Source organism: Tupaia chinensis, unplaced genomic scaffold (assembly GCF_000334495.1).
Source record: "Tupaia chinensis unplaced genomic scaffold, TupChi_1.0 Scaffold000465_1, whole genome shotgun sequence".
NCBI classification, from domain to species: domain Eukaryota; kingdom Metazoa; phylum Chordata; class Mammalia; order Scandentia; family Tupaiidae; genus Tupaia; species Tupaia belangeri.
Window position 1 is genome coordinate 1735712 of NW_006159974.1, and position 10952 is coordinate 1746663.

Here is a 10952-nt window from a genome sequence, read left to right on the forward strand (position 1 = left end):
CTGTGGTCAGCCCCTCCGGGTGCTGCCACAGCCCACAGCCCTCACCCCAGGTCCATTTCTTCCTGGGGCAGTGACTGGCGTAATACAGAGTTAGAAGGCTGGCCACATCCCTGACTGAGGACAACTCTGAAGGCCATTCCAGCAGGGCCCGCGGCAGCTGCCCATGACCTGCAACACAGCTCCTTCTCCCTTGCTTAGCCCTACCTTCTGTGAGCATCGATCCTAAACACCATCCCCAGTAAACACCTCTGGGTTAGACTGTCCCAGGTTGGTGTCTGCAGAGAGCCTCAGAAGGAAAGAAGACAAGTTAGTGTCTGGTGTCCTGGGAAGAGATTTCTGACTGCTGTCCCAGGAGCAGGAGCTGGCCGAACTGGGAGGGAAGAGAGCCTGGCTTCCGAGCAGTGAGTTTCCTGGGAAGAAGATGGCCAGGTGGAGAGAAAGCCCATGGCCAGATGTGCTTACTCCCCAACCCCCCTGCAGCAGGGCGTGCTGAAAACTGTCGGGAACAGGTCCTTCAGATACACAGGGCAGAACCAGGGTGCCAACAATGGTACTGCACTCATGTAATGCTCTGCGAAGCGGACACACATGGAAAGGCTACGGGTTCATGTATGGAGACTTCCCTGATTACTCGTGGCACGTGTGTGCTCATGATCCTGGACCAGCTGAGCCTGGGAGAGGATCATGGCCTGAGGACCCTGTGGGGGTGCTATCTCTCTGTCTCTCTCATTCTCTGTCTCTCTTGTTCATGGAAGAAATCAGTGAAGAATTTTTTTTCTTTTTAGAGTCCCATTAAAATTTGTTTTAGGGGAGGGAACACAATTCTACTCAACTAAGAAAAACATTTTTATAGACCATAGTTTAGTTTGTTTTTTTTTAAACATGTTTCATGCCATGAACTCTTAGGGAATAGATTCCAGAAGCTCAGGCCCTTTCCATTGGTTCTCACAGAGTGTTCGTCTCTAGGTGGAGCAGGCTGGTGTTTCAGTTGAACCCAGGTACCTTTCTCTTTGGCTTCCTTCTTTTTCTGATCATTTTCCTTCACATGTTTTAGGAAGCTATCTCTCCTCTTAGAATGCTTAATATGCTCAATATGCACATTAATTCTCTTGGCAAGAATCTTGGGGCCAGCAGGTGGCATGGCAGTTAAGGGCACTGGACTCCCACATGGCTGACTACAGTTTGAGTCCCAGACCTGGCAGCTTGCCTTCTCGCTTTCTCTCTCTCCCTCTCTGGTCAAATTTAAACAAATAAATAAATTTAAATAAAATAACTCTTTAAAAAGAAGAATCTCGCCCTTAACTTGTTTGTTCAACAATAACAACGGTGTGCTGGGTAACATTGTAGACTCTTCCAGTTTTACCAGGGCAACAGTTCTGGGCCATTCCTTTTTGAACAGCACCCATTCCCTTCATGTCTACAATATCATCTTTCTTATAGATTCGCATGTCTGTTGCCAGAGAAAACCACTTTATGTGTTCTAAAAGGCCTAGAGAACATATATCAGGTGCCTCTCCTTTTTCCCTTTGTGTTGGTCATTTGGGTGGATTACTAGAAGATGGCAGTTCCAGCTCAATGAAGAAACTTTTTAAAAAATGTTTTTAATTTAAAAAAAGCTTTGGGGACCAGTACGTGGTGCAGTGGTTGGATCACTGGACTTCTACCTGGCCAACCATAGTTTGAGTCCCAAACCTGGCAGCTTACTTTCTCACTTTTCCTCTCTCTCTCTGATCAAATTAAAATAATAATAATTAGTAAAAAATAAAAAAAAAAAAAAAAAGCTTTTTCAGGGACCATCAGGTGGCATGGTGGTTAAGGTGCTGGACACTCCCACACGGCCAACCATTGTTTGAGTCCTGGACCTGGTGGCTTGCTTTGTCACTTTCCCTCTCCCTCTGTGTGTCTCTCTCTGGTCAAATTAAAATAAATGAATGAATGAATAAAATTAAATAAAGTAATTTTTACCAAAAGCTTTTTCACAATGGGTTTGCCACGAAGACACAGGCATCATGAAAATCATTGCTAAATCAAAGCCAAAATGGGAAAGAAGACTCACATTAACACTGTTATCATCGGCCACATAGATTCGGGTAAGTCCATCACTACTGACCATCTGATATACAAATGTGGTGGGCTCGACAAAACAACCATCAAGGGACCAGCAGTTGGAGTAATGGCTATGTCACTGGACTCCCATGTAGTCGACCGCGGTTCAAGTTCCAGACCCAGTGGCTTAAACTCACACCTGGCACATGTGCGTGCATGTCCAACCACCCTGGGGGGTGATTTCTTGCTTTCTGTCTCTCTGTCTCTGTCTTTCTGGCGAGCATACGCACCCTATAGCAAAAACCTCTCCAAAAAAAAAAAATTATCGGGACCAGCAGTTAGCATAATGGCTATGTCGCTGGACTCCCACATAGTCGACCGCGGTTCGAGTCCCAGACCCGGTGGCTTAAACTCACGTTGGGCTGTGTGCATGCGTGCCCAAGATCCCAAGAGGAGAATGGAGAAGAAGGGATTGTGGTGTGGCCATCCCCTCTGGGGGGTGATTTCTCGCTTTCTATCTCTCTGTCTCTCTCTGTCTGTCTGGTGAGCGCATGCGCCCTATAGCAAAAACCTTTCCAAAAAAAGAAAAAAGAAAAAAAAATCTGTTTAAAAAAAAATTATCAAAAAAATTAAAGAGAGTACTGAGATGGGAAAGGGCTCCTTCAAGTATGTCTGGGTCTTGGATAAACTAAAACCTAAGTGTGAATGTAGTACCACCATTGATATCTCCCTGTGGAAATCTGAGACCTGCAAGCATCATGTGACTATCGCTCATCCCCAGGACACAGAGTTTCATCAAAAACATGATTATAGGACATCTCACTAGAGCTTCTCTCACTATCCTCCTCTGGGTCATTTTGCTGCTCACAATATGAGACAGACAGTTGCGTGGGTATGGTCAAAGCCGTGGACAAGAAGGCTACTGGAGCTAGCAAGGTCACCGGAAGAAAAGAAAGAAGTGAAGGCCAAGGTGAGAGAAGGCAGGTCAGAACTGTGCTATCCTGATTGTTGCTGCTAGTGTTAGTGATTTGGAAGCTGGTTTCTCCAAGCATGGTAGATCCGTGAGCATGGCCTTCTGGCTTACACACTGGGTATAAAACAACTAATTGTTGGTATTAAAATGGATTTTATTGAGTCACCCTACAATCAGAAGAGATGCAAGGAAATTATTAACCAAGTCAACACCTACATTAAGAAAATTAGCTACAACCTGATACAGTGTAGCTTTAATGCCAATTTCTGGTTGGAATGGTGACAACATGCTGGCGCCAAGAGCTAACTAACATGCCATGGTTCCAAGGACGGAAAGTCACCCGTAAAGACGACAATGCCAGTGGAACTACACTGGGTGAAGCTCTGGATTGCATCCTGCCATCAGCTAGTCCAATGGAGAAGCCTTTGATCTGTCCCTCCAGGATATACACAGAATTGGTGTTACTGGCACTGTCCCTCAGGCCAAGTAAAGACTGGCATTCTCAACCTAGTATGGTGGTCACCTTCGCTCCAATCAATGTGACATCTGAAGTAAAGTCTGTTGAAATGCACCATAAAACTTTTAATTATGCTCTTCCTGGGGACCATGTGAGCTTCAATGTCAAGAACGTGTTTGTCAAAGATGTTCATTGTGGCAATGTTGCTGGTGACAGCAAAAATGATCGGCCAATGGAAGCAGTTGTCTTCTCTACTCAGGCAATTATTCTGAACCATCCAGGCCGAATCAGTGCAGGCTATGCCCTTGTAATGGGTTGTCACACATCTCCTACCACTTGCAAGTTTGCTGAACTGAAGGAAAAGACAAGCTGTCTGGGTAAGAAGCCGAAAGACGGCTCTAAATTCTTAGAATCCAGTGATCTGACATTATTGAAACGGTTGTTGGCAAGCCCCTGTGTGCTGAGAGCTTCTCTGACTATCCTCCTGTGGGTCATTTTGCTGCTCACAATATGAGACAGACAGTTGCGTGGGTATGGTCAAAGCCGTGGACAAGAAGGCTACTGGAGCTAGCAAGGTCACCGGAAGAAAAGAAGAAAGAAGTGAAGGCCAAGGTGAGAGAAGGCAGGTGGCTGCCCTGAGATACCGCAGGGGAGCCAGATCAGACCTGCTCATGTGGTTCAAGAGGGTTCAGAGTCAGGTCAGAACATGAGGCTCCTGGGAACCAGACTTCTGCTCAGGCTAAAGAGGTGCCTGCTCCCGGGAAGGGTTGGCCATAGGTAGTGTTGTAGTGGGTGTTCCGTCCTGGCAGTGTGAGCAGAGGCACAACACCCACACAGTGGGGTGGAAGATGAAGACGCAGTGAGTCCTGGAGGGGCTTGGAGACTCACTTTATTCAAGAAGAGGAGGTATTGGGACCAGCAGATGGCATAATGGCTATGTTGCTGGACTCTCATGTAGTCGACTGCGGTTCAAGTCCCAGACCTGGTGGCTTAAATTCATGCTGAGCACATGTGCGTGCGTGCCCAGGGTCCTGAGAGGAGCATGGAGGAGAAAGGACTGCGGCATGGCCATCCCCCCTGGGGGGTGATTTCTCACTTTCTGTCTCTCTGTCTTTCTGGCGAGCGCATACACCCTATAGAAAAATTCTTTGTATTTTATAAAAATTTAAAAATAAAAATAAATTTAAGAGAAGAGGAGGTAAAAACCACGAAAGGTTTTTGAACAAGAAGGAAACCTGGTCTGAGTGGAGTTCTAGGAGTGCCCTCTAGAGGCAGAATGGAGGGGCAGAGGCTGGAGGCTGTTCTGGGTAGGGATAAATGGACACAGTCCAGGGAGATGCTCATGGCCACAGCCCCTAACAGCCCCCGAGAGGACGGCACCATCATCTGCCTGCCAGCGGGGCAAATCAGGTCCAAATCAGGCTCACCAAATGGACTGCCACACAACCTCTCCCAACAAAGCAAGCATCTCTATGGCCATGTTCTTCTCCACTGTTCATTCGTCTAAACAGCTCCACGGAGCTGAGCTCTTGCTTGGGTGGAGGAAACAGTGCATGTGACCCCAAGGCCTGAGCAGCGTCTAGGGCACGAGAGACAGTAGCAGCGTTTGGATTAGCAGTAGAGTTGCCTGCATGTCCTCACAATAATTCTTACTGGAACTGTCCTTTTCAGGGCACTACAGGGAAAGAATCTAAGTGTAGTTAAGGTCGCTGATTTTTACAGGGATGGTATGGGATCCCGATGGCAACGGATCAAATATTTCTGCAAAAACATGAAGGCAATGACATGGATTCTAGAGCCCAGCACAGACGCCTGAGGACAAACGAGGTGTGTGAATTCCCATTCCTCCAGAGGGAAATGCCACTCCAGGGAGCACAGCTGAGCCGCTTGCAGCCTCTGACTTCTTCCCACTTCATTACGGACTGTGTTCATTCTCCAGCACCTTCCACAGAGGGAATTCCAGAGACTTGCCCCACCTGAGCATTCCACAAGCAGCATCAGCTCATTGGCTGGGAAAGGCTGATGTGGCCACTTAAGGATTGAGTTTCCCATTCAGAAGGGGAGTTTAGGGAGGATATGATTTGGCCAAACAGACCTTGTGGTTCTGAGCATCTCCATGGTGATCATAGCTACTCCCACTAATAGAAGCACCAGTGTGGACAGGCCATGAGAAGATGGGGCTAAGTGCTTTCCCTGGGGTCAGCCATGCATTTAAGGAGGCCACTCGCGGAGAGACGCTCTGGCTACTTAGAGCCCATGGCCAGAACCAGAACTGACCAGAACTGTTATTGTCTACCAGGTACCACACATTTACTCTGGAAACCACACAGAGTCTCCACTGACAGTCTTCAGTGTCCATTGTGGGCCAAGGTGTACTTGGTCAGCAAATGATCTCTGTAGAAATGGGAGCCTTCTGTCCACCCAAGATGAGGACAGGACAGAGCAGCGGTGGTTCCTAAGAAGGATATCTCTCAAAGCCACCGAATGACTCAGACTCTCTGGGAATGGGCCCAGCAAAGCGCTTTCATAATGGGCTTCCCAGGTGATGCTGATGCCCACCAAAGTAAGAAAAGTGACCTGATTCACTTTATGGAGTGGGAAAGTAATGTAAGAATAAGAGTGACTAATGTTAATTGAGCACTTAACTGTGTGCCAGGCTGCTGACACATCTCCCTCCTGGAGTCATTATGAAAACCTACAAGGTAAGAACAATTAGGAGTCCTGATTCACAGATGAAGAGATCAGAGAAGCTGACTCACTCTCCCAGCCCCAAAAGGAACATGTGCTTAGTGACATCGCTGCTTAGCATTTGGGTGGGAGCTCCTGTTTCCTTGGCGGCAGTACTCGAGAAGCGCTGATGAGAATCGCCACATTCTTGCCCAGTTGTATTTCCAAAGGCAGAGACCCGATCCAACTAACCCAGCTCCTCTGTCCACATCAGGCCTCAGCAGGTCTACTGATCAGTTGCTGTGGGTCAAATGTTCACCCCTGTTCCAGTCAGCTGTGGAGGGGAGTCACATGGTACAAAACAGGCAGCCTGAGGCTTCCCTTCAGAAGTACTTGGGGGACTGTGTCCTTTAGAACAAGCTGTGTGTGGGGACAGGTGTGTGACTGACTTCTCACACGAAGAGACTTCGAAAAGTCCTTGGAAAATGGAATTAAAGTACAAGCTTATTTGGGGGCAAAACAATTTTAAAACTCACGCAGGTTTTGTTTTGTTTTGTTTTTTATACTACTTGTTTTCCATGAATTTTTTTGCAGATCAGTCATATATGACACCAAGTCCCCTCCTTCCTTCCTAATCGACGGCTGGTTTTCTTCAGATCAGGATGTCAGAAGTTCAAACCAAGTGAGCAAGATCCTAGTGGATAGGTTCATTCAGTTCTAGTCAATAACAAGAAGTCGACTAAGAGGCTTCTAAAGAAGGTTATCTTCTAGGGAGAAGAGGGATTCAAGAACAGAAGTTGTATACTTGTTTCTGGACACAGTCGTCTGCGGAAGTGATGCCTACAATTGTGGCAGCCATCACAGAGCCATGAGGGAAAACCACCTGGGGGAAGCAGAGCTAGAGGCAGAGTCTTTGAGCCCGTGCTGTTGCTAAAGTAGCCAACCCCAGAGCTACCCACTCATTAATATGTGAGGTATTAAATAACCCATTGCTTAAGCCCATGTCAGCAGGGTTTTTACAACCCACATCTAAAAGCATCTTCACCAAAACCACCAGTTGTCTAACAGTACTCTCCAGGCATGAGAATGTGAGACCAAGAGGCCTATTTTGTGTCCTAGTTGCATCTCTTACCCACCACAAGGCTTTGGGCAAGTCACAAGTCCAGAGCCTCAGTTTCCTCCTCTGCAAAATGGTACCTCACCTTTCCAGGGATGCCCAAAGTCCCAAGGACAATAACATCCATATGAATATAACTTGTGGACTACAAACCTCTAGGCAGATGGTACGTTTTACTATTAAACTCTACTTGATTCTACTTGATAATAGAATTATAATCATAATCTTGACCAAGCTCAGTCTGAAACAAAAGGAGACTGGGCTCCTTACTCGTGTAGGATCTGCATTTTTTTTTCCTCAATAGATTACCTTCGTGGACAGCATCACAGACTGTGCTGAGTCAGTGAGGGTTCGACTGCTCCTACTTAACTAGCCCCTTGGTTTTGAGTTTAGGTTCCTTGGGACGTAAATGTTTCACTTCCAGAAGCTTTAGCATAGCACAAGTTCAGTGACACCCGCAACTGACTGCCAGGGAAGGTGCTGCTCTGGATGGCATGTGTCAAGGTGGCATCGCTCATCAATTCCAAAAATATTCAAGAAATCCTTGTCACATACAAGTCCCCAAACTAACCGTGTGGCCACTGTAATACCCTCATGCACTCTGGGATGGTGGGACATTGGTGGGTGCTATGGTTTAGATAATGGCTTATTCCCCAAGGGTATATGTTCTGGAAGCTTGGTCCCTGGTATAACGGCTTTGGAAGGTGGTAAACTCTTTAAGACGTGGGCCTAATGGGAGGGCACCATCCAATCAGCTGAGTGCATGAGGACAAACAGAGGAAGCAAAGGATTCTGGTTTATCTCTCTTTGCATGTGCCCATCTTCCTCTCTATTTCTCTCAACCATGGTCTTTAAAAAATAAATAACTTTATTTATTTATTTATTATTTTAATTTGACCAGATAGGGACAGAGTGAGAGAGAGAGAGAGAGAGAGAGAGAGAGAGATGGAAGGTGAGAAAGCCAGTCACCAAATCTGGGACTCAAACCATCCGGGCCCCAAACCACAGTCGGCCATGTGGTAGTCCAGCGCCCTTAACCACCACACCACCTGCCCGCCCTCAACCATGTTCTTATGCAGCACCAAAGGCCAGCTTGATGCCAGCCCCAAAAGCCCCTTTTGGACTTTTCAGCCACCAGAATCATAAGTCAAATAAACCTTTATTCTTTATAAGTCAGATTCTCAGGCATTCCTTTTAGCAACAAAAATATCAAACTAATACACTGGGTAAGCACAGCAAGGCTCCAGTCCCGATTCTTCCTGTGTGGCTGAATGGGTTTCACTGTGCCTGGACCTCAGTTGCCTCATCTATAAAACGGGAATAAGAGGATCAATCCTATAGCATAGTGGTTAAGTGTTGTGCATTGGGAGCTGGATCCCACATGGCAGTTTGAATCTCAGCCCTGGTGGCTTGAAAAATATGCCAGGTGGATGTGTGCACACCCCAAATTCTGACAAGATGGAGAAACAGGGGGAAAAGGATTGTGTCATGACCATATCCCATTATGGGGTTCTCTCTCATGCACTCTCTGGCAATTTTTTTTTTTGAGAGGTTTTTTCCTATAGGGAAAAAAAGAAAGCGAGAAATCACCCCCCAGGGGGGATGGTCACGCCGCAATCCCTTCTCCTCCATTCTCCTCTCGGGATCTTGGGCACGCACGCACACGTGCCCGGCGTGAGTTTTAAGCCACCGGGTCCGGGACATGAACCGCGGTCGACTACGTGGGAATCCAGCACATAGCCATTACGCTAACTGCTGGTTCCCCATAATATGTATATTTTTTAAAAAGTGTATCAATGAAATAAATTACAATGCTCTCAAAAAATCAATTTTATTAATATTAACCTTTGATATCCAAGGTCAGTTTCCAAGGGAAAAATTCTAAGCAGCACAACTGTGATTATTCAGTATCTAAATGGGCAACCTAAGGCCTGATAAAGTATCTTTTCCTAACAAAAAACAGTTCACATCATAGGCTAACCTAAGTGTACTGACAGTAGAATCAATAGCAAAATAGCACCCTGTAAATATACTAAATTATGTGTCAATTTAAAATAATTTTAAAAAATAGCAATGTGGCATGGTACATACATATTATGATATATTCTATTTATACCTGCAGTCTGTTGCTTTAGGAGGCAAAATATAAGGAAAAAGTAGTTCAGTAAGTTTTCTTAAATAGTGTAATTCATCCCTTCGACTTCTCAAAGCCACATGAAGCTCTGGACCATATTCTTCTAAAGCAGCTTGCTGTAAATACTCTGTATTTTTTACTGTAGAGATGAAAAATAAGTATTGAACAAGGTAAGCAATATTAAATGACTTCAGTCATTTACACTAAAAAACAGAAAAGCATCAGATTGAGTCATTCCTTTCCCAGCCCCTCCTCTCTAATATGTATTCTAAAAAAAAATATTTTTCAGAAATTGGAAGAGAGAAATTCTTTGCTAAGTTTGTTTATTTTATAATAAAATGATGAATGGACTTTTTCCCCCTTTGGCAAATAGGAATTTAAATATATATCTTTTCTTTTTCTTTTTTTTCTTTTTTTTTTTGAGAGGTTTTTTCCTATAGGGCGCATGTGCTCGCCAGAGAGACACAGAGAGACAGAGAGACAGAAAGCGAGAAATCACCTCCGGGGGGATGGCCACACCACAATCCCTTCTCCTCTATTCTCCTCTCGGGATCTGGGGCACACACGCACTCGTGCCTGGCATGAGTTTAAGCCACCGGGTTCAGGACTCGAACCATGATCGACTACAAGGGAGTTCAGCAACATAGCCATTACGCTAACTGCTGGTCCCATCTCTGGCAATTTTTTAAGAAACGTAAATAGAAACAAGAATATACCACCCAGGATTAACAACAACAACTGAATGTGTAAGTAGTTTGTAACTTGTAAGGCATCAATGGCTATTACTGCCATGGTTATTATTGCGTTTAGGTATAGCCAACAGCCATCAGCCAGCTGCTGATCACGGAGGTTCAGCCTCACTGTGGAACACTGGCCTCTTGCCAACATCAGAATGCCAGTCTCAGCTGAAACATTTCAGGGAGGGGAACACTTGCCCATGAAAGAGGGGATGCATGAAAAGACCAGCACTCTGAAACCCCCACTGCTGCAATGGGACCAAAAGCATCTCGCCCTGTGAAGCAAAAGCTGACCTTCGTTTAGATATATAATCCCCTGAAAGCATCTCATTATGAACGTAGATGGGGATATACACAGGTTTTAAATGGCAAGAGGTTCTGCAAAGATTATTTTGTCCCAACTCCCTTTTTACAGGTGAAAAAATACAGCGTCCAAAGAAAGGGAGATCCCAAGCGGCCCAGCAAGCTGGTGACAGAATGGGGAGGAGAGCCAGGACTCCTGTTTTTAATTTTCTCCCATCCTCCTGCAATCAGCAGGGAGACTGGTTCCCAGTGTTCACTTGAGGGAGGAGAAAAAAAACCTGATAAGAATCTGAGGAATGTGGTTGCTGAAAGGGACTGACTGTGGAATTTGGCATTTGATACCCACTCCGCTGTGTGGATCACACACCACACAGACCCTGCAAGCCTCAGCCAGTAGAACACCTTTTGGCCATGACCTATCTCCAAAAGAACGGGGCTCTGGGCCTAAATGTCTGGCAGCCATGGCACCCCTGCAATACACAGCTGTCTTTGACTCTCTAAGGAATTCCTCAATCCCC